Raw genomic sequence first — 24,475 nt, forward strand, 5'->3', positions numbered from 1 at the left:
AAGGAGGTTTGGGTTCAGGGGACACTCGGGTCAGTGGCTGGCACTGGGGGATAGTGGAGGCGTGGGAGGCTCTAGGGCAGTGTTTCCCAAATGGTGCTCTGGGAAACCCTGGGGATCCGCAAAGCGAAAGCAAGGGTTGCGCGAAGATCTGGCACTCTCCCGCCCCCTGTTAAAGAGACAGAGCCATGGCGAGGGTATTTTTTTTTTTTGCTCAACAAAATGCAGCAACTCTAGGGGTTCCGTGGCCAAATAAAATTGAGAAACACTGCTCTAGGGGTTAGGGCTGGCATTGGGGAGCTCTGGGGCTGGAGTACACCTGTATTAGCTTCGCACCCCGGCCCCCAGAGCCGCTGAGAACAGCCAGTTTTAACTGGGCATCTGCCCACCCCAAGGCAACTGCTGGAGTTGAAGCTGGCTGCTCATGGTAGCTCTGGGGGCTGGGACTTTTGGCAGACTGGTAACATTTTCTTTGCACATTCATTATTCGCATATTATCATCCTGCTCCGCCAAAAGTTTGTGAATGGGTTTGCTGGTGTGCAGTGGGAACTACTGTGTTAGAAAACTTGGGCTAAAATGTAGTTTGGAGGGAGACAAATCCAAAGGAGAGAAGTAAGGAGGGCAGAGAGAGTGCATTAATAATTAATAGATCTTAATGCAGGATCTGAGTTCATTTGTTTTGGTGTTATTCCATTGTAAGGATTCAGGCTTTAAGTGAAGCATATACTGGAGCAAAAGGACTAGCTCATGAAATTTGCATGATTACATTTCAAACAAAGTTTACAGAAGTGTTAATGGCTTAAGGTAGGAAAGAAAAGGATTCTTAACAGAATTTTTTTTGAGTGCTGAAAGCATGTTTTTTATGCTTTCACTTAATGGCCATATTATGCCCCATTCTAGAGTGTATACTAGCTTGAGTTGTTAGAAAGGATGATAATACATATACTCCAAGATTAATGATAATTTTATTTGATTTTTAAATAAACATCCTAAGCATTGTTCCTTAATTATTTTATTTTTTCTTCCGTATCTGTAAACTCATTTAAAACATATATTTATAGGTATTTTATTTGTACTGGTGGTGCACATCACACACAACCTCAATACTGATGCAGCACAAGAAAAAATTTCAAACTTCCCAAAAGAAAATTCATCCAAGGATATAAAGGTTAGAGGGGACACTGGTCATCATCATAATGTATTTGTCTTACTTGCCAGGTGTTCCTGCCCCACCTGCAGGACAAACTGTCTTAAGCTCCCTGACTTGGATATGAAACACAAGTCCTATGTGTAACTATAGGCAGTGTGTGTGGATTGTTTAGCAACATCCTCCAAGCAGTGTCTGAGATGTCTATTACCAGAAAGATCTCCAGCTGCAGTCTGGTAAAAGGGACCCCTAGGCACAATACCTGAGGCTGTAGCCACCAGTTGAGGGAATGCAGAGCTGCTGGTGGTGGTGGTGAAGCGATCAGTCAGTCAAAAGAGTCTTGGGAGATCTTGAACATCGACACTAGCCATGCCTGGAGTGGGTGGAAGTAAAGATGAGCATGATGCAGGAGACCATGTACCCTAGAAGCCTCATGCAGTTGTGCATGGTAGTGGTCAGGCTTTGTTCAAGCCCTGTGATGCTGCTGCCCATGACCTGGAATTGGGTCTTGGGTAAGGTGGCTATCATTTGAGTGGAATAGAGAAAGGCCCTAATGAACTTGACTTTGAGTGGGAATAAGAGTGATTTTGGCACTTTGAGGATAAGACCCAGGAAACAAGGGTGGTCCAGAATGATGGAAATATAAAAATACGCATTCTTGAAATAGTCTCCTAGATCCTTAGAGAGGACAAATGAGGCCAAAAGATACCATGTAAAACTTGAGCCTTTTTATGAGCTTGTTCTGAGTTCTAAGACGGGGTGCAGGCCCCTCTTAGCCTTCAGATTAAGGAAGTACTGGGACCCCTACCCCTGAACTCCTGAGAAACCTCCTCTGGGCCCTCAGGTTCCCCACCCCTGAGTTAAAAGTACAGTGAATGAGGAGTGCCTATTGGCTCGAGACCCACACCTGAAGCCCCCCAGATGAATAAACCTTGCACTCAAATAGGTCCAGCATCATTCTCCTCATTCTTTGGGGCAGGACCAGACTGACCTTGATGCTCATAGTGGTTCACAATGTCCATCCCCACCAATCTGGGGTCTGTCAAGGCACCTTCACATGGTGATCTAGATGGACTTCATAAGAGGCAATGCCACCCACACCAGACCCTCGGGTGAAAGGACATGCATGACTGGGTCAGACTGACTACCGCCTCTGCCAGGAGGAGGAAGCCTTGAGCAGGTCATAAGAACATAAAAACTCTGGTCAGACCAAAGGTCCATCTAGCCCAGTATCCTGTCTTCCAACAGTAGCCAATGCCTGATACCTCAGAGGGAGTGAACAGAGCAGGTAATCATCAACTTACCCCTCTCCTATCATCCATTTCCAGCGCTTCACAGACAGAGGCTAGGGACACCATTCCTACTCATTCTGGCTAGTTAGCAGGGCAGGAAAAGAGGCTAATGTTTGGAGGTCCTAGTGAGCGTTAGAATCCATCGAGGGAAGGAGAGGGAGATGCCCACCACTGCCTCATCTGGCGAGGATGAGGCCACCAGGATGACAGGATCATCCTGGCCCACCAGGTGCCCTTTGATATCCCCCTGAGAGGATTAGGAAGACTTACTGGAGATGTGGCCACAACAGATGCATGCCCATTCTGTCCCACAGGGACCATGAGGCAGAGATCATGAGGCCCAGGTTGAAGGTGCCACTGAGGTAGCCTCAGGGCTCTCTTTGGTCTGGCAATAAGCCCACAGGACTGAAAAGAGCAACTGGATGGGTGTCTGCCATGGGGAGGCCTGACTTGCATTGGTGTCATAGGCACCTACAGATGTCAGTGCCATCGGGTTGGAACATTACCAAGAGCTCCAGGACTCTGGATGTGTACTCTGATGACAACCAAGGAGGAGCTAAGCCAGATAGTGCTTACAATCAGTACAAAAGGGGAGTATCCATCGATGTTCATGACAGTGGATTTTGCACATTGCTATGGTGCAGTAGATGTCCCAGGTACCAGAGCAAGCAGTGGAGGCACAGGACAGGCCTAAGTCAGTGCTGTGGGTGCTGGACCCGATGCCAGATTGGCCACTTTAGCTGTAGCTACCGGCGCCAAAAAGGAGTGTGCAAAAGGCGGTGCCACTGAAGAGAGAGGCAGATGCGCCTCAGATGGAGCCGGTTCTCTACGTTCAACGGGGCCCCATGCAGCCTCAAACATTTCTGGCATGGAGGGAAGATCTAACTCCTCCTCCATCACCACAGGCACACATCCTTGGAGCTAGAGTCTACGATGCTGGGACTGTAGGGCCTAACTCAGGTAGGCTGGGCGTGGTATAGACCGACTCCGGGGCCTTACCAGAACTACTGGAGGGGGAAATTGACCCAACTCAGTCCTCTTCTTCTGTACCACTGGAGAATGGGACTGATATTGGGAGGACGAGCCAATCTTCTGCACAGGAAACCAATGCTGATGGTCTCTGCAATCTTCTGGTCACGGGTACCGAAGCCTCCCAGACTTAGGCCGGCATGCTACGCACCAGTGGCTGGATGAGTCTTAAGTGCTGACTCCATGAGGATAAATTTAAGCTACTAGTCCCTCCCCCCCCCAGTCTGTAGCTTAAATCCCATGCAGAGACTATACTTATCTTGAAGGTAACCCTCTCCAAAACACTTCAGTCAGGCAGTGTGAGGATCCCCCCCAGGCAGATTCTTGCCACACTTCGAACACTGCTTGACTCTCTGGGACAGCTGCATACCCCAGGAGCATAAATAATAGGAGGGGAAAAACCTCCCTAGACTAAATATTATGAATGTAATGCAAAAAAGAAACTAATCTACACTACAAAGAATAACTGAAGTCTGTAATGCTAGGGATCAATTACTTGCAAAGCAAGAAACCAGAAACTCCAACATCTATCTCTGGTAGAAAGAATGAGCTATGTGGCAGTCAGGTTGGCAGAGGTATATTTACACAATGCTGGGAGGCATCACTACAGGGGGCACCACAGCTGACCCACTAGGGAAAATCTTCCTACTATCGTACATTTTGGAATGCACATGAACAATCACTCAGAGAAGAATAAGCCGCCCATGCCACTTAAGTTTACCAGTGAAGAGGTAAATCCTTTATATTTATCCCTTTAATTAATAGATACACATATCTACATATAAAATTCTAATAAGATCACAAGTCAGAACCAACCTAGTAAATGCCAACAAAGCAAAGAATGCAGGAATTTTGAAATTCCCAGTGCTGAAGCTGGAGCAGAGGCTGTGGCAAGGCTGTTCCTGGAGCCAGGGTCACAATATAGTTGTTCCCATGGGGACAGCAGCACCGCAGCCCTAGTCCTAGTACCAGGACCAGGAGCAGTCAAACCCCAGCTTGAGCTCCAGCTCCAGCAGCCGCCACATGACCCTGGCCCCAACTCCAGGCCAGGGCCAAGTGGTGGCTGACCAGCTGCTTCGGGGCCAAGGCCAGGACTGCAGTGCAGCTGTCCCAGTGGGAAAAGCCATGTAGCTGTCCCAGCTGTGGCCCCAGAAGCAGCCGTACTGCAAACTTGGCCCCTGCTCCAGCAGCCACCATGTAGCCTGTCCCAGGGGAGCCTGCCCCATGGCCTTGGCCCCTGCCCTTCCTCTTCCCCAGGGCTGGAGCTGTGGCTAGGGCCACGTGATAAATGCCCAGCTGCTCCCTGGGCAGGCCACATAGCAGGAGGCTGCCAAAGCTGGAGCCGGGCTGCGGTGTGCCTGCTACTGGGGATGGAACCCCCTGCATCCCTGTTGTCCCCTCATATCCCTCTTCTCTCCAGCTCGCTCTCAGAGCCCACTGCCCCCTTCAGTCCCCTACCGGATCCCCACATATCGCTGCCCCACCCCAGTACCCCATTCCTCGTAAACCCTGGGCACTAACATCAGCTTTCTTCTGCCCCAGGTGGGGACTTTCAGCCAGCGTTGTGGAGAGCAGCCTGGGGCACCCCCTCCTCTGCACACAGGCTGCACCAGGGATTGCTTTCTCATGTTCTCCCCATGAGGTAGGGAGCACTGCATTGGAGCAGGGCTCAGGGTCCCAGCCAAGGGACAGCTGGGCTCTCTGCACTGGGAAAGTCTCAGGGAGCAGCACCACTGGTGGGTGCCAGTGTGGCATGTATCCAAAAAAGTGCACATGACCTTAATACTGGTGCACAAGACAAAACTCACTCCACTCAGATGGAAAATTTTAGAGCAGGGGTCTCCAAACTACGGCCCGCGGGCCGGATGCGGCCCGCGAGGCCCTCTCATCCGGCCCGTGGAGACTGTGACGGGGAAGAAACTCCCCGCACTAACAGCCCCTCCCCTGGAGAAGCGCTGAGCGGCGCAGCGCAGCGGAGCCCAGGGGAAAGCCCACGGGGAGGGGAGCGAGGGCGCACAGCCGCAGGCGCGGCAGGCGAGGAAGGCGGCAGGACCCAGGAAGAGAAGGGGCAGGGACGCCAGGGTGAGCGGCATGCCCCATGCGTGCCGGCTCAAAAGAGGGAGGGGCCGGAAGGACAGGGGCGGCCGGCACTCACTTTCTTTTGGGCAGGCAGCCAGGAGAGGGAAGCCGGAGGAGCCAGCGGGACGGAGGAGGGACTCTGGACCCGCGCAGCCCTTGCCCTGGGCAGCGAGACTCCCCGGTCAGGGGTGCGGGGGATCGGAGCCGCCAACGGACGGCCACACGCCCTGCGGACCGACGGCCGAGCCCGGGCTCTGCGCGTCCCTCACAGCAAGAGGGGTTGGGACTTGGCGTGGACAATTGCTCCCTATTGGCCAGTGCGTTCTTATCCTATTGGCTAGCTCTCTCATGAGGTCACTAGTGGGCTGGGCTCTATTTTGGCATCCAGGAAACAATTTCACCATTCACACTAATACAGGTGTTCATGTGTAGTGTATCAATGTGTTATTAAATAATAACTGAATAAAATAATATTAAATAAATAATTAAAAACAACATCCATGTTTTGATTGTTTTTTATTTGGACCTCAAGTGTGTAGTCGGCCCCCGAACTGCTGTTTGATAGTTAATGCGGCCCTCGGGCAGAAAAGTTTGGAGACCCCTGTTTTAGAGGGAACTCTGCTCACCAGAGGCAGAAGTGTGCTGCCGAAATAGCCAAATAACATTAACTGTAGATTTTACTATTTATTTCACTTACTTATTTTACTTGCTTATTTCACTTACGTGGACACTTATCTTCAAAGTCAGTGGTCTGTAAATATATTTTCACAGCAAGTTTTGCTACCACGACATATTAGGTTTTTTTTTTTTTTTTTAAAGAACTGAATAACTACATAGCAGAATAGGTTGGCCATAAAAAACACTTAAGCGCTGAACATTGTTTGTCCTCCTTATAAAGTTATATTGATCTTTGAAATATGGAAGTTTTGATACCAATGCTAAAGCTAGAAAATTCAACTGCCTCCTTCTCAATTTAAATTTCATAGTTGCTACTTCTCTTGGACCAGCAGTTCCCAACCTTCTCCAGACGGGGACCCATTTTGACAACTCAGGAAGACTTGGTGACCCAAGGCAATTCAAAAACAGTGGGGGGGGGGGGGGGCAGAGCCACTTGACGACCCTTTTGAAATATAATGGTGACCCATATTTGAGGTCCCAACCCATAGATTGGGAAACCATGTCTTGGACTGTTTGCTGTCAAAGTTTTCAATACTGGCAAATCAGAATGCCGGAAGCTTAAATTTTAGTATTTCCAGGTAGGTTGCAAATAAAAGAGGCCATTAAGTCTCCATCAGGCATCCATCACTAAAACCATGGAAATGCTTAAGTCCCTACTGATGACACCAATCACAGAACTTTGTTTGCTTTCCAACACTTAAAAAGGTTTTGCTTGAGCTCCCTCTACCTTAAGTAAATGCTACCACACTGAACATGGCAGATTATGGAAAAAAATGAATGTCAACAAGTTCAAGTATAAAACAGAGTATTCTTTCAATGCATGAGAAAAAAAACTGCTACATAAAAATCAATGTACAGATTTCCAAAGCCTCTGAAGATGAAGACAGCCTGAAGACACTTTCAGCATTGTACAGTTTCACCAAAAGTTCAACAAATCAATAGGTAAATATAGGTAAATATCTGCTTATTTGGTGAAAACTTAGTGTGCACTTTAAAAAATTTATCCCCTGGAGTAATTTTTTGATAGTTTGCAATATAGGAAGATTGCAGCACAGAGAATTTGGTCTAACAAATCCAAACAAACCCACCCACACCCCAGCATTCAACATGTCCAAAAGTGGCAGTGCCTATAGATGTTTAAGATACTACTTAAATTAGTAGTAGTATCAGTATCAGTAGTATCAGTAGCAGTTAGATGTTCAAGATAGATGCAGTCTAGTAAGAGTCTGTAAGAGGAAAGTTTCTCCAGTTTGATTAACAGAGATTTTACTGGGTGCTTCTGTTTTCCAGTGAGACCAATACTCTCCACAAAGGCAGATATATGTTTAAGTAAATTAAAGCACTGATAATCTCGCTAAGAAACATTTGGTTATTTTGAAACAATTTTAGAAACTATTAGAAAAATGCTATTACTAAAAATAATTTAAGTTACACAAACTGATGAGATCTCTCTCTGAATATATTGTAATACATGTTACCCTGGGTTTTGAGCACAACAGTAGTTAAGCACCATAGTGATTAACCAATTATGAGTGAGAACTCATCAGAAAAAAGGACAACTGAGAAGCAATGAAATACAAACAACAGGAAATCAAAGCTGTCAGTAGGACAAATTAAAATGCAAGCTGTTGAATGTCCTACTATTATCCTCTTTCCTATTGATTTTCCTAGCAAGATACTGTCCCTAGATCTTGCTGCTGTGGGGGCTCAGCTATTTTCAGATCAGTCTCCAGCCAGTAGACATTTCAAATTTGAAACACTCTTCTCCTCCAGTCTATGTCAAGCAAAGGCTCTTGTTTTCCCCAAACTAGGCGGCTTCCTCACTATTTGAAGGTTTTCTACTTCACACCTCCTCCTTCCAGCTTCCTGACATTTGTTAAAGAGGGGCAGAGAGGCCACTTCAAGTTTGTTTTTGGGTCCAAGAACCTCTCTGCTCATTATTGCTATTGCTCATTATACCTAATCAAGTAGAAAAAGAATTAAAGGTAGTTAGTTCTTAGCAGTTTCAGACCAATTACACAAAATCAACAGGTTGCCTTACAAGCCATAGTAGATTAGTGTTCTGGCTCTATACAGCATCCAATGCCATGTAGATTTTTGTAAAGGCCCATGGAGAAGTAGCTAGATCAACCGTACAACCCTATAAAAGTCCTAATAAGCAGGGCTCGATGAATTAGTCAATCTACTCGCCCAAGGCCAGTAGATTTTAAGCCAGCACGGCGCTGCAGCATAATCAGTGCATGCGCAGTGCGGTCTGCGCATGCACAGCATGCCAAACCGCATGGCTGGCGAGCGGGGCTCATCGCCGCTTGTCAAGCCCTGCTAATGAGCAAGTTTTAGGAATTTTTTGTGGGAGGTATCAACTGAAATACAAAATATACATTCCTTCAGGTCACTGATCACAGACTAGCACCAGTGGAAATGATCAGGAAAGTGTATTTAAGAGTTTCCATTTGAAAATGACATCTCTTCAGGTGTCTAAGGATTTTGTTGGTTACTATTACTACTTTACAAACAACTATGTTGGAATTAAAACATTAAAAAAGGAGTAGGACCTGAACTGTCTTTTAGGTTTCAGATTACAAGGTCTAATGTCTATTGTTTAAACAAACAGAATAGTTGTAAAATGTCTAAGTGATTCTTTCTGGTCTGCTTAAAAGCAATGATTTCTTGAGGTCTTTCTAAAATATGCAAGACTGTCCTCCTTTCCAAAAGGTCTCCAAATATTTTTCTCCTGCAGCATAATCACAATAGAAGTCTTTCAGTTAGGAATACTGACTTTGCACTACTTCATCAGAAACCATAACTCTAGCTAAGAAAATCAAGTCTGCACCCTAAGGCTTTGTCTACACTAAAAAGGAAGATCGCTGCTGCCATAATCCATATTCTGGAGTTCGATTTAGGAAGCTCAGTTAATATTCACTAAGTTGAGCTCAGAGGGCGCCCCCGCTGGCGTTGGAATTCGTCCTTTTACAAGGAATAAGGAAAGCCAACAGAAGCATTTGTTCCCAGAGGCGAAGTGAGGGTGTTTTGTGCCTGGGGGCAAAGGCCAAATTTGCATCCCTCCCCCCAATCATTTGTTACTGTGGATCTGTTGTTATTTCTAAGTCAGCAAAAAATAAGAACATAAGAAAAAAATCACAAACATTACTAATAGCCACAGATCCTTGGATCAGTTAGTAGATCATAGTAGAACTATCTTGATGATGTCTGGAGTAAGCTGGATGAAACGTTGGACTGAAAAGTTATATATGCATTCAACACCAGAAGCAACAGGACATTACAATTAAAAACTTTTGTTAAGTAAGTTTAATTTTTCTTGCCTTAGCTACAGCACACTGATTATGTCATCAAAATCTATTTTATGTATATTAATTTTATATCAGTAAATGTGTCAATTTTTCCAATTGCATGAATTATATTTTTATGCAAAATTTCAGATTTACAAAGTATCTGAAATTTTCACAAAAGCCTGTTCTATTTGATTGACCATGGTCTATACCTGCTTTCATTAATAAAACAAGTTTTGTATCATAAAATTTTTCAAGTACCTTAAATTTATATTTAAATTAAAAATCATTTTATATGAGCAAATAATTGTACACACCAAATTATTGAATTATATTAAAACAAAACCTGAAAAATATTATAAAATATACCTAAAACAATCTATAATAATAAATAATTACAACTGTCCTACAGAAGTACATTCTCTTTGGTGTCCCTGAAAGCTATCAGTTTTCATTTGTGTGGCCCTCAGAGGGCTTCAAGTTTGACATGCCTGATCTACGTTTGTCAGTCTTTAAAGTGCTACCAGATTATTTTTTTTAGGTTTTTCCTTTTGTTATAAAGTATCTTTTATTTTAAAAAAAAAGTAACCCCAATACACTCACCTCTGCCCCAGAGCCAGGCACCCCTCATGCCAATACAACACCCCTTCCCCAGACCACGCACCTTAGCCTGCTCCCTACCAATCCAACTATAGGTAAATCTCATTAATCTCTATACTAATCATTTTCTCATTTTTTAGTTTTAACTTTGTATCAAGTTTTTAGTTTTGTAATATGTCTTTAGTTTGTTTCCATAGAAACCTTGTATCTTGTAGTATTTTTATGCCCCCCCCTCCCCCCTTTGCTAAACTGATTGTCCTGCTGAGTGAATGAGGTGTGAATGGATAAAGCATGAAAGAAAAGCATCTCTGGGCACTTGCAATGGTTGAAGAAAGGTGGAAGCCAGATTCAAGAATAAGAACAATGGAACCTGTGAAGTGGGCTCACTGAAAGAAGGCTGGACCTATGGATGCCTTGGAAGTAAGCAGCAAGTGCCTGCTTTTGGAAGGTCCCTCTTTGAAGGTGAATGGGAGAGCATTAAAAAAAAAAGCCACCCAGAAGAAGGTGCCATAGATCAGTGGTCCCCAACGCGATGCCCGCGGGCGCCATGCCCGCCGGGGCATTTGTGCATGCCCGCCGACAACCTGGGCCCCAGCCCCGGGGAACATGCGGGCGTGCGGCACGCGGCGCCGGCCCCACAGCGCAAGGTCAACCTCAGCCCCGGCCCTGGGGCACATGCGCCGGGTGCAAGGGCATCCCCGTCCCCCGGCATGCCCCCGGGTGCCCGAGAGCCTCTAAAGGTTGGGGACCACTGCCATAAATGAATAACTGCATATGCATATAATGACTCTCTGCATGAGAGGGAAGACACTATACATCTCTAAAGCATCTTGCAGTCAACATGGGAGCATTGATCCGGCTCCAACCTTCCCCCACCTAACTAATCTGGCCAGCAGTTAGGTGGAACAGCTATTGGTAAAAACAAGACATGGGGTTGGGGTTGGGGGGTGTGTGTGCTGTATTATATGCATATAAGTGTGACTGCTGTGTGTGTATTACCAATAAATGTGGCATTTTGCCTTTTCCCCAAAAAAGATCCCATGCATTACTTTTAAGTACAAACCATCCCTGCCCCAGAGCCAACCCCTCCAGTACCCCCCCATCCCAAATGCATTCACCCCTGCCCCAAAGCCAGCCCCCCTCCCCTGCTGCACTCACCCTCCTCCCCCAGTGCCAGGGGGAAGGAGCACTCCTCCAATCAAATCCTCCCCCTCTCCCCAGCCAGGCACAGAGGAATATACCTTTCTTCAAACCACTGCTCCTCCCACCCAGGTGGCAGTTTGGAGAGAGCCAGCAGAAGCACTTAGCCAGCAGCTTGCAAGAGCAGCATGCGCTCAGTCCCATACCAGCCCTGCACCCCACTAGCATGGCGCCTGGGGGCAAATGCCCCTCCTACTCCCCCTTCGCTATGCCTCTGTTTGTTCCCATTGGCCACCTGTTGTGGGAATGCCACTAATCTCGGTTTAAGATAAGCCAATTCCAAGTACAATACGTAGCTAGAGTTGCGTACCTTAGGCCAGGTCTACACTAGACCTGGCAGCTCAGCTTAAAGGTATGTCTGCTGTGCAACTGGGAAACGTGAATGAAACACGTGTCGGCTTACCTGAGCTAGCTTTGATCAAGTAAGCCAGCTAAAAATGCCAGTGAAGATGTCAGACCCCATCTGACAGTAAGTAGGCCACATCTATATTTACTTTCAACAACAAATTTCATAAACTTGTGTAAAATTAAACGCGTGTGCTCATTCAAGACATCTGGGTTTAGTTAAAATGCAAAGTAACAGGGTAATAGGCAGCTATCTGAATATTAAGATATTATAGGAAATTTTGCTTCATGAATCCCTTCTTCATTGTGTCCTTCAGAAGGAGCCCTATGGTAAGTATTAGCTACCTAAAACCAATTAAAAATTTTTCTAAGAGATGTTACTTCTGACCCTATTTTTCCCCCTTTTGTTTTAATGGAATTCCAGCGAGAGGGAAAAACATACGGATAAATTTCAAGTCTGTTTTCCATAATCATCATATTCTGAGCTATTTCACCATATGAAGAAACATTTTCTATATTTTAAGAGAAATGTCTGAAAATCCCACAGTCACAGGCAATTCTTAAATTCCCTTTTGGAAGCTAAAAGAGGCCATTTTACATTTTTGCTTTGACTTTGAGGAACTCTGGCCTGAATCACAGTGGACCGCTTACACTGGGTTGAGTTATCCTTTTAGTAGTCAGCCAAGTTTTTTTTTAAGTTAATTGTTTCGAGGGCAGAAAACTTGTAGATTCCAACTATAAAGGAGAGTATTTTCAATTATTAGGTGCTGTACCTAAAAAGGAATATCCTAAGGAAATGCAGTACTGATACTCACTAGGAATGTGAATGAGCAGTTGACAATGCTTCTCAACCTGTTTTTGCTCAGGGCCCCCTCCTGAGCCTCATTCATCATACGCCTGGCAATTAAGTTTGGGTGGCCCCCTCAGAAACTTACTGTGTCCCCCTAATGTTCCGTTTTTTCCACATGACCCCTTAGAAGTAAGGCGTGGCCCCCTGGGGAGCCATATGGCCCACATTGAGAACCAATGGACTAGATTAACCAATAAGACTAGGCTTATCAGTTAATCTAATCCAGTGGTCCCCAATGTGGTACCCACAGGCGCCATGGCACCTGCCGGGGCATTTATGTGCGCCCGTTGAGTGACCCTGGTCGGCCCAAGCCATTCTTGCGCCCCAAGCCTTGCGCATGCAGCCAGGACCGGCTCGAGCCATTCCTGCGGCCTGGGCAGCAGGTGCATGACGCATGCACGGCTTCGCTCCCGGGTGCATGGCAAATGCGCGGCCGCGCCCCTCCAGCACACTGTGCACCTTACAGATGCAATTGGGCAATGTGGCGCCTGATTGCAGCTCTAAGGGGCGCCGCGCAGCTCCCTGTCCCAGGCGCACAGCGCCTCATAGCAGCTCTAAGAGGCGCTGTGTGGTGCCCCTTACAGCTCCCATCAGGTGCTCTCCATAGGTTGGCACCCTGAGCAGCTGCCCAGCTAGATTCCCCCCCTCAATCCAGCTCCGTGCACGCAGTGCGTGTGCGGCCTCACCCCCGGATGCGCGGCAGCTCCAGAAGGTTGGGAACCACTGCTCTAGTCGACTATTCCCATCACAGGCAGCAAGCGGGGGGGAGCAGGAGCTGGTTCTTAAAAGCTGGTTACCCCTGGCAGAAGTACAGATGGGGGGGAGGAAGGGGAAGTGGGGTAGAAGGCATGGGAGGCTGCTTTGCAGCAACAGCAGCCCCCCCTGTCTCCGGGGGGGGGGGGAAGCAAGCTCCCCCTTTAAACAGGCTGCTTCACAGCAACCTCCCCTTTAGTCCCTCAGCAGCCTCTGTCTGCACAGAGCTCGGACTCCCAGAGGACAGGGGCTGCTGCCACCTCTGTATAAATTGGTATTTAAAATATGCTGATATCTGTAACTATGACAAGTTCAGTCCTTAGAAGTTGATGTTTCTGAAAGACAGAAAGATTTTTAAAGGCACAAAGCACAGTTATGCTTGAAAATTAAGGGAGTTAAGTGCATAACTCACACTTGCCTTTGAAGTCTCTCCACTAGACAAGAAAGCCAGGATTGACATGGTCTACTTTATTATACAGGCAGTCCCCGGGTTACGTACAAGATAGGGACTGTAGGTTTGTTCTTAAGTTGAATTTGTATGTAAGTCGGAACTGGTACATATTGTAGGGGAAACTCTAGCCAAACATTTTTTTTAGTTTTGGATAGCATAGGGAAAGGTTAACTCCCCTCTAATGTTTGTTTTGCTGTCTGTTCCCCTGTTCAGAAGATTTCACATCTATTTCTGTCCCTGTGACAAACTCAGGACTAAAGGAGTAACTCATCAAATACCAAACAGCTCTGCACCATGCTTTGAGCTAATAGCTTTATTTCCACACACCACCCAGGGTTCTAGGAGGAGGGTCCTTTTTTTGCTAACACAATGAGGCCAGCACTTTGTTTGTTTTGGTGGAGTCTTTGTTTGCCCAGGGAGCCCAGCATGTATAGGGGGAGGAGGAGCGGAGAGGCTGCTTTTGTCTGCTGTTCCGCAGCCTGTTGCTCAGGGGAGGGGGCAGCCTGTTGCTGGCAGGGGGGGAGGCGTGCAGGATGCGAGGCGGCGGGGGGGGGGGGGGGGGAGAGGCAGCGGGCGTGGGGAGGCACTTTTCCTCTGCCCGGCAGCTCTGCGGGATCCCTGTCCCTGTGGCCAGCTGCTGCAGGCAGAGGCCAGTTGGAGCCGGCCTAAGTGGAGGAGGAGGTGGATTCTAGGACCCAGGTGAGCGAGCCCCGGGGACGCTGCTGCGCTCCGGGAGCCCGGCATGTAGTATAGAGGGGAGATGGGGCAGAGAGGCTGCTTTTGTCTGTTCGGCAGCCTGTTGCTCAGGGGAGGGGGCAGCTTGTTGCTCGCAGGCGGGTGGGGGGGGGGGGGCAGCGGGCGAGGGGAGGCACTTTTCCTCTGCCCGGCAGCTCTGTGGGACCCCAGTCGGAGCCGGCCCGAGGAGAGGAGGATCCTAGGACCCAGGTGAGCGAGGCCTGGGAATGCTGCTGCTCATGTGTGGGAGTTGCCTCACCCCGTTCGTATCTAGGGATCCGACGTAAGTCGGATCCACGTAAGTCGGGGACTGCCTGTATTCAGATCTTGGATTCTGCATTTTGTTTTCTAAGGACTAACTTTCTATGCTGGGCTACGTCTACACTGGCCCCTTTTCCGTAAGGGGCATGTAAATTTCACCTATCGTCGTAGGGAAATCCGCGGGGGATTTAAATATCCCCCGCGGCATTTAAATAAAAATGGCCGCCGCTTTTTTCCGGCTTTTAAAAAAGCTGGAAAAGAGCGTCTAGACTGGCCCCGATCCTCCGGAAAAAGCGCCCTTTTCCGGAGGGTCTTATTCTTACTTTGAAGTAAGAATAAGACCCTCCGGAAAAGGGCGCTTTTTCCGGAGGATCGGGGCCAGTCTAGACGCTCTTTTCCGGCTTTTTTAAAAGCCGGAAAAAAGGGGCGGCCATTTTTATTTAAATGCCGCGGGGGATATTTAAATCCCCCGCGGATTTCCCTACGACGACTGCTGAAATTTACATGCCCCTTCCGGAAAAGGGGCCAGTGTAGACGTAGCCCTGTAGTGTTAGAGACAAGGAGGTCTTTTATTGGACCAACTTTTCTCTGTGAAAGAGAGACAAGCCCTCAAGCTCTCAGAGAGCTTGAAGGGTAGTTCTGTGAAAATCTAAAGCTTGTCTTTTTCACCAAGTTGGTCCAATAAAAGATCTCTCATCCACTTGGTCCCAGGTTAAATGAGAAACACAACTACAACTCTGCAATATACTTTAAGCAAAGGGCACATTTACAACATCAAATATACTTTGCTAATATTAACCATTTACCAACTTCTTCCAAAGACACCTTACAAATGGAAATCAGGTCTTCCATACCAAGGACAGACACACTCCATACATTAAGTAATTTCATTTTGCTCTCTTGTAACTGAAGTTCTTTGAGATGGCTCTGCATATTCACACTTATAGGATACTACACTATCTTGTGCCATCAAGTGTTCTTGTCCTCTCCTCAGCATCCCTGACCCAATGCAGCCACGACTACATGAGGCAGAGCACCCTCCCCATCTCAGTTCCTTCCACCAAAAAGCCAAAGACACAACAACAGACTAGCAGAGAGAGGGAAGGAGGGTGGGAAAGGGGAATATGCAGAGCTTCCATGAATAATTCTGGTTAGAGGTTAAATAACCATAACTACTACTTTGAATGGCTCTGCATATTGTCACTTTTAAGAGAGACTGACAAGCAGTACTAGAGGCAGAAACAGAATCCTATTTAGTATAAAAGATGAAGCACAGCCTTTCCTATGTCAACTCTAGCAGTGCTTCAGGAAGGTACACACTAAGTTCAGGCTGCAGCTCTGCATCTCTCAGCAACTGGTACCTACCTCAGACAAGCAAAGGAAGTAACGACACTTCTATTGGAATAGGATTTAGTTGGAACAGCTACAGGAACTTTTGTTAGCATTTACTGTGAGCAAAACATTATTTAATCCATTAGGAAATAATATGGAAAGAAACTGTATGCCCCATGTTGGTTTTTGCATATGGAATATTTTAAGTGTTTTATGAAAACTTAGTTCTGTCCAAATAATAGGTGAGAGCCCATCGATGAGGACATGTTCTGTTATCCTTCATGTGGCTTAAGGAAAGTCTCTTTTTCCTGATTAATGTGAACATCAGACGCTACATTGGTAAGAATCAAGGATCTGGTTAAAGAACTACCTTGTCCTTAGGAAAAATAGCACAAAGATGAAGATCAGCCATGCGCTCACTTACACTCCAGTATTGTCACTGAGCCAGCCAGAAGGCTGTTTTGGTAAGAGAGCTCTCAGCCAATGGCTCATATTTTTTACCACCTTCATGAAATTTCCAAACTGAGCTCCCCCTCCCCCAAAAAAGGATGGACTTTCAAATAGGATACACATTAGAAAACCCTTTCATAACTTTTAAACTAAAATATGAAAAACACAGTCATATACTAAAGTAAGATACATGGAGTGGACCTTAAAAGAGAGAGTCAGCCAACTCTTCTGAAATACTTAATATACTTAACACGTGTGAAGCTGTAGAAGTTGTAATATTGTGAGGAACCTCTGATGGAGTAATGATGCGATAGCATGGATGCAGCCGAGTTGAGATCCCTTATAAGGCAGTCGTCAAGATACGGATATTGACACTCCCTGTCTTCGCAGGTGGGCCCCCACAACTACCAAGACCTTGGAAAAGACCTTGGCACCATGGATAGGCCGAAAGGTAGTACTGTATGCTGGAAATATTGTCCCCCTGCTATGAATCTTAGGTACCTCCTGCACACGGGGAGTATGGGCACATGGAAGTATGCGTCTTGGAGGTCGAGAGTCACCAGCCAATCATCTTTATTGAGGGAGGGTATGATGGTAGAGAGGGTAACCATCTTGAAACATTGGTACAAGACGTATCTGTTGAGAGCTCTGAGATCGAGAATGGGTCTCCAGCCCCCTGACTTCTGAGAGAAAATATCGGGAGAAGAAGAAAGTGTTTTGATATTGTTGTGGTACTCTTTCAACTGCATTGATATAGAGGAAGTGGTCAATCTCTTGACATAAAATAGTCTCGTGAGATGGGTCCCTAAAGAGGGATGGGGTAGGTGGTTGGGTTTTGGGAGGAGATAGAAAGAGAATGCAGTACCCGAACTTTATCACATCCAGAACCCATTTATCTGTAGTTATGGGACACCACTGATGGTAAAACTGTTCTAATCTATGCTTGGATACTAGGATAATCAGAGGCTCGGGTGAGGGAAGACGAATCTGACGACTCTCAACCAGACCTTCAAAATATTTGCTTAGAGTTAGAGGACTGAAATGGAGTGGGTTGGTCAGCTGGCTGTCGTCTTCTCCCCTGATACTGGCACTTTCTAGGGTCGTAGTGTCTTTGAGACTCAAAGAGGGAAGGTCTGTATCTCTGAACATAAAGGTTTGTTTTGTTTGCGTTTTGGTGCAGGAGACTGGATGCCCAGTGTTTTAAGTGTGGACCTGGAGTCTTTCAGGGAGTGTAAAGAAGCATCTGTGCCATCAGCAAAGAGCTTCAGGCCCTCGAACGTAAGGTCTTCCACATTTGTCTGAGCCTCCTTTGGGAAACCAGAGAGGTGGAGCCAAGAGGCTCTTCTCATCACCACAGAGATGGCAAGGGCTCGTAAAGCTGTGTCAGCTGAGTCCAAAGTAGCTTGGAGGGCTGTTCTGGCTATCAGAGACCCTCGTTGGTGTTAACTTTCACTTGTTCTATTTTTTCCTCTGGGAGGAATTGAATAAAATCTGAGATTTACTCAAATATGTAATGAGTGTATTTTGCCAGCATCACGGTGTAATTAGCAATAGGTAGTTGTAGGGAGGCAGAGGAGTATTACCACTTGCCCATAATGTCCAGACATTTCTACTCCTTATCAGGAGGGGTGGATATGGCAATGTTTTGCTTGCTCCTCTGATTCAATTACTATGGATCTGGGTGAGAATAAAAACATGAAACAATCTCTTCTCATTGTTGACCAATAAGAGGAACGGTTTGCAGGCCCTTGACCAGCGCGTCAAACTTGGTGCCCGTTATTCTGTTGGTTAGACATCCTCTTGTTCTGGGGGGAGGGGTCGTTTTTGTGGGTGCTGTCTGGGACAGTGCTGGTCAAACAGTCTGTGTCAGTGTTTCTTAAACTTTTTAAGACCGAGAAGCACCAAAGAATTTTTTTTTTTAAATGGGGAACACCAAGGATTTTTGTTGAGGGAAAAAAAGGCTTGCCTCCTTTAAAGGCAGCCATCTGTTACCTCTATTTATGGTGATCATATTTTCTGAACCAAACTTAGGGACACATTAGCCACACCCCCTGACCTCTGTTAACCATGCCCGACTCTCGAGGTCAAGATGAACACATGACCAGAAGTAAAAGGTGTTGTGTGACCCCTTCTAAGAACTTTTCCCACCATCCTCCTACCAATAGGGATGAGTTTGGCCCCACCAAACCCCTCTCATTCAACTATCTTGCAATTGCATTAATCCAATTTGTATCACACTACCTCTGAGGGAGGGGAGAGGAAGGAGGAAGTGTTCCCTCCAAGATTTTCCTCCCATGAGCAGAATTAATTTTGTGTTGTGCACTAGTACTGAGTTCATGGGGCTTGTTTGGATGTGCCATTGTGGCACCCAAGTTATTAATAAATATCTTATAAACCTCTCCCTTTTCCCTCTGCTGCCCTGTCTCCTCCCCTTACTCCATCCACTCCCCTGATGCTTGCTCCCCCCCTCACCCTGCTCTGCTGTCCTGACTCCTGCCATTCTCACTGCCCTCAACCCTCATGGGACCTGCCCCAGCTCTTCTCTCCCCCGTGCCCGCTCCTCCAGTAGCCCCACTCTGATCATGTGTAGCTAGCTACCCCTCCTCATCTCATCTCCTAACTCCTCCCTCTACACACCTGCCATGCCTCTCTCTCTAGTGCTGGTCCCTCCCCTGCATGTGTCTGCCCTTCTGCTTTACCCCCAGAATCACCTGGCACCTGCACCTTCTCATACCCCTGCACCCTCCTGGTGCTGCCTTCTTCCCTCACTGCCCCTGCCCCCCTTGCCCTCTTTCTCCCAGATGTCCAACCCCTCATCACCCTCTGCCCCAGTTCCTCTCATGCCCCTCTGTGCTCTCACAAGTTACTTGTTCCATCCCCTTTTCTGATGCCCACCCCTCCTTTCAACCCTTCTCCCAGCACCTCTCCCTCCCTCCTGCTCCCAATGCCCCTCCCCTCTCCTCTCCCAGCATCACCCAGTCCCCACCACTCTCCCACCCCCCACTGACACCTCTCCTCCCTCCTTCTGCCCTTTTCCTCATTGTCTCCACTTAGCCCCCGACATTTGTCTCTCTTCCACCCTGTCCCTTTCCCCTACCCTGTCCCCCTCCCCTCAGCTCAAGCCCCTTCCGCTCCCACCTCCCTTCCCCCTAGTTCTCTCTGTGGCCCTCCCCTACCTTTTTCCTTCCAGTTTGCAGGGCTGGAGTCTGTGGTCAGGCCACAGAATTCCCCGCAGCCCCGGCCCCAGCTGCTTCCGGGGCACAACCGCTTGCCGGGCCTGGAGCTGGACTGCCCGCAGTGCTAAGTTTAGTGCAGTCCAGTCCCTGCACCAGCTTTGGCTCCCATTAGGAGCGCAGGGAGATGGGGAGAAACCCTCCACCACCCCAAATCCAGCTTGTGGAGCACAGCAGAGCGACTGAGTCTGTGCACTACCACACCCCCAGCAGGGTGGGAAGAGAAAGGTCCATGCACAGAGCACACTAACGGAGCCCGAATATACCCCGCTCTGCAGCGCTACAGCCAGGCTCTGTGCGGTCTCTGCCAGGACTCCAGCAGCTGCTCCCAGGAGCAACTTGCCAGGTTTGCCCCCCAACCACCGCCCCTCCCCCTCCAGCAGCGGTGGAGGCCATCTGTGAATTGAGGAGGCCGGGCTGGCGGCTGTACACAACGGAGGCAGTCCCGCAGCGGGAGGGAAGGGCCATGTGGGGGCTAGGGAGGGGGAGAGGGAGAGAAGGGGGGATGCTAGACGGCGGCGCATGCTGCATGTCAGCTCAGAGCTCTGGACACTGCACGCCACCAGCAGCGGCCTTGGCTGCCCCCACAAAACATAAAGGGAGCTGCTTAGGAGCTGGGTGGAAGCAGGGAGTTGTTGCTGTGCCACGCTAGTGCTGCATGTCTTTATAGCCGTGACTGTATGAGAAAGAAAGGGACACATGGTCACCATATCTCTGCGGCACACCTCCAACTGCCTCGCAGCACACCGGTGTGCCTCGGAACACACTGTAAGAAACACTGGTCTATGTTGAGGTGCAGAGTAAGGGAAGGGCCTGGGCTTCTGATACAGAGTATAACGTTTGCATCTGTACAGTGGCATGTACATGCCCAACGTTCTTAAAGTAGTTCTTGAGCATTTGCTGGTGTGGAGGATTTCATCAGTTTTTTTTGCAAATAGTTTGTCGTCTATCGAAGGGGAGGTCCTCCACCTTCGATTGTAGTTCTTTGGGTAGTCCTGTGGACTGGAGCCAAAAGGCTCTGTGCATTACCACTGAGGCTGGAACGGATCATGCAGCTGTGTTGGTGATATCAAGCGCAATCTGCAGAGCCGTACGGGAAGCAGTGCACTCCTCCTGCACCACAGATTTTAGAATCTGGCATTTGCTATCCAGGAGGTGCTCTATAAGTGTAGTTAGTTTTGTATAATTATCAAAGTTATGATTTGCCAGGAGAGCCACACAGTTGGCCATTTTCAAGGTCAGAATAGCTGATGAATAAACCTACTGAAAAAGTGGGAGTGCCCTTCTGAAGCAGACATGGGTTCCCAGCAACTGTCACGTTTTTTAAAAACCAGATGATCCCATCATGGTTTCCTTCAGATAGTTTCTTCGTGTATGTGTTCACTGCTTTCACTCATTTTTTTAAATGCACAGTACTGTGACGTCTGCCCCCCCTTTTTTTTTTAACTGCTATAAAACTGTGAACCTATTGCTAAGATTATCTAAGAACTATTAACACTATAACTAACTATTAATTAACAACTGTTTAACTTCTGACAGGAGCTGACGAGAGGAAGCTCACTCTGCGACTAAGGATGGTTAGGAAGAAGTGGAGGGAGCCAAACCACACGCTGTAAGAAACGGCACGAATGACACAAGGCACCTAATGCACATGCCTGGTCAGGAAGACTGCTACTGCTGAATCTCCAATCTGTGGCGCCAGGACAAGCCTGACACCTACAACACAGCACGCACGGGGACACCACTCGAAGAAAAACTGAGGGGAAAATCAGGCCATGCTCACAAACTCTAAAGGCATGAACAGCACACGTCCCTCTCGCACGTGTGTGCCTAACTAGATACTGCTAGAAAAAGTCTCCAATCTGCGGTGCAGGACAAGCCCGATACCAACAATGGAGCACCCACAGGGACATTGCTCGAAGAACATGGAACTTCCCAAGACAGTAGATACACTTTGAATGTTCACCAGAGAAGGGCACGGCATCCCTGCATGACATTGTTTGAACTCTGATGAGCAAGGCATAATCTTGCAAGTTTTTTTTTTTAAGTAAAAATGGAAATCTAATTGAAAGCTATCAAACTAACTAGACTATATCCAGAATGAACAACTGCGACTGACTGTTGCAGAGGCTATGGAGCTTTGTCTCAGTCCGGGGACACATTGAGAAGAAAATAGAGGGTGCTGGCTGCGCATGTACTAGTCAGACTAACAATGGAGCACATGCTAGGCACTGTGCATGCATGGGCAGCAGGAAACTGCTATTAGAATCTCCCATCAACGGCACCGGGAGGTCCCCAAGACCATGAGCAGAGCACCCATCTTATGAAGAACAGTCTGCAAAGCCACATGGAGCAGCCAACCTCTTCCCACACCAGAACTCCTGATGCTGCTGGGAGAGAAGGCCATGGTATCCCAAGACTGCCCCAACACCAGCCAAAGCACCTGGCCCAAGGGCTGCCGAAGCTCCTCAGATGGTCCCCCAGAGCTAGGGATGTAAAATCCCATTTACAAAGTTAACCAGTTAAATGTTATATTTAACTGTATAACCAGGATCTGGCAGGCGGGGAGCCTCCTGGGGCCAGGTGGAGGGTTGGGGGGCCTATTCAGGCTGGGCTCCCCAGGTAACCAGTTAAACTTTATCCCCCCTACCCAGAACTAGCTTCACAGGCTACTTCAGAAGTCACAGATAAAAATCACAGAATCTCGGAGCTTCACAACAAGCTCAGATCTTTAAACTTTTTGGTTGGTTTAATTTTGCCTCATTTAACAGCATCGCTTGCCTTGTAACCTCAGTCATGCAGAATGCAATGCCATCCACAGCCTCCAGAACAACTCTGACATTATAATCAAAGAGGCTGATAAAGGAGGTGCTGTTGTCATCATGAATAGGCCTGACTACCAAAAGGAGGTTGCCAGACAACTCTCCAATACCAAATTCTACATGCCACTTTCCTCAGATCCCACTAAGGAATACACTAAGAAACTGCACCATCTGCTCAAGACACTCCCCACACAAGCACAGGAACAAATCAACACTTCCTTAGAGCCCCAACCAGGGTTGTTCTATCTATTACCCAAGATCCACAAACCTGGAAATCCCAGATGCCCCATCATCTCAGGCACTGGCACTCTCACTGAAGGACTGTCTGGATACGTGGACTCTCTACTCAGACCCTACGTCACCAGCACTCCCCGTTACCTTCGTGACACTACTGATTTCCTGAGAAAACTACAGTGCATTGGTGATCTTCCAGAAAACACCATCCTAGCCACCATGGTTGTAGAGGCTCTCTACACAAACATCCCACATGTAGATGGAATACAAACTGTCAGGAACAGTATTCCTGATGATGCCACAGCACAACTGTTGGCTGAGCTCTGCGACTATCCTCACACACAACTATTTCAGATTTGGTGACAATATATACTGCCAGACCAGTGGCACTGATATGGGCACCCGCATGGCCCCACAACATGCCAACATTTTTATGGCTGACCTGGAACAACGCTTCCTCAGCTCTCGTCCACTTATGCCCCTTCTCTACCTACGCTACTTCAATGACATCTTCATCATCTGGACCCATGGGAAGGAGACTCTGGAAGAATTTCACCATGATTTCAACAGCTTCCACCCCACCATCAACCTCAGCATGGACCAGTATACATAGGAGGTCCATTTCCTGGACACCACAGTGCAAATAAATGATGGTCACATAAACACCACCCTATACCGAAAGCCTACCTACCGCTATGCTTACCTGCATGCCTCCAGCTTCCATCCCGGACACACCAAACAATCCATTGTTTATAGCCAAGCACTGAGGTACAACAGCATATGCTCCAACCCCTCAGACAGAGACCTACACCTACAAGATCTTCAACAAGCATTCTGTAAACTACGATACCCACATGAGGAAGTGAGGAGACAGATTAACAGAGCCAGACATGTACCCAGAAGCCTCCTGCTACGGAATAAGCCCAAGAAAGAAACCAACAGAACACCACTGGCCATCACCTACAGTCCTCAGCTAAAACCTCTCCAACACATTATTAGTAATCTACAACCCATCCTGGACAATGATCCCTCACTTTCACAGGCCTTGGGAGGCAGGCCAGTCCTCACCCACAGACAACCCGCCAACCTGAAGCATATTCTCACCAGCAACTATACACCACACCATAAGAACTCTAACTCAAGAACCAATCTATGCAACAAACCTCGGTGCTAACTCTGCCTACATAGATACACCAGCAACACCATCACTGGACCTAATCAGATCAGCCATAGCATCACTGGTTCATTTTCCTGCATATCTACTAACGTAATATATGCCATCATGTGCCAACAATGCCTCTCTGCAATATTTATTGGCCAAATTGGACAGTCTCTATGTAAAAGAATAAATGGACACAAATCAGATATTAGGAATGGCATATACAAAAACCTGTAGGGGAACACTTCAGTCTCCCTGGACACACAATTGCAGATTTAAAGGTAGCCATCCTGCAGCAAAAAAACCATCAAGACCAGACTTCAAAGAGAAACTGCTGAGCTACAGTTCATCTTCAAGTTTGACACAATCAACTCAGGATTAAACAAAGGCTGTGAATGGCTAGCTAACTACAAAAGCAGCTTCTCCTCTCCTGGTATTCACACTTCCAGATCAGCTACTAGAAGTAGGCCTCATCCTCCCTCATAGGATCCACCTTGTCATCTCTAGCCTGATTCTGGCCTGCATACTTATACCTGC

The 24,475-nt window shown here is 47.5% G+C and overlaps 1 protein-coding gene and 1 long non-coding RNA gene across 3 annotated transcripts in view; one reads left to right on the top strand and one right to left on the bottom strand.

Moving 5' to 3' along the window:
- Positions 1–24,475, bottom strand: part of NFATC3 (nuclear factor of activated T cells 3) — a 158,359-nt gene that overhangs the window by 101,617 nt on the left and 32,267 nt on the right. The gene's annotated exons all lie outside the window — the stretch shown is intronic.
- LOC149523706 (uncharacterized) lies at positions 16,809–21,377 on the top strand. The gene is made up of 3 exons (XR_016350494.1): positions 16,809–16,941; positions 17,671–17,768; positions 21,263–21,377. It is a non-coding gene; the product is annotated as an uncharacterized LOC149523706 (long non-coding RNA).

The sequence above is a fragment of the Pelodiscus sinensis genome, chromosome 12, assembly GCF_052426305.1.
Source record: "Pelodiscus sinensis isolate ZL-2025 chromosome 12, ASM5242630v1, whole genome shotgun sequence".
Lineage (NCBI taxonomy): Eukaryota > Metazoa > Chordata > Testudines > Trionychidae > Pelodiscus > Pelodiscus sinensis.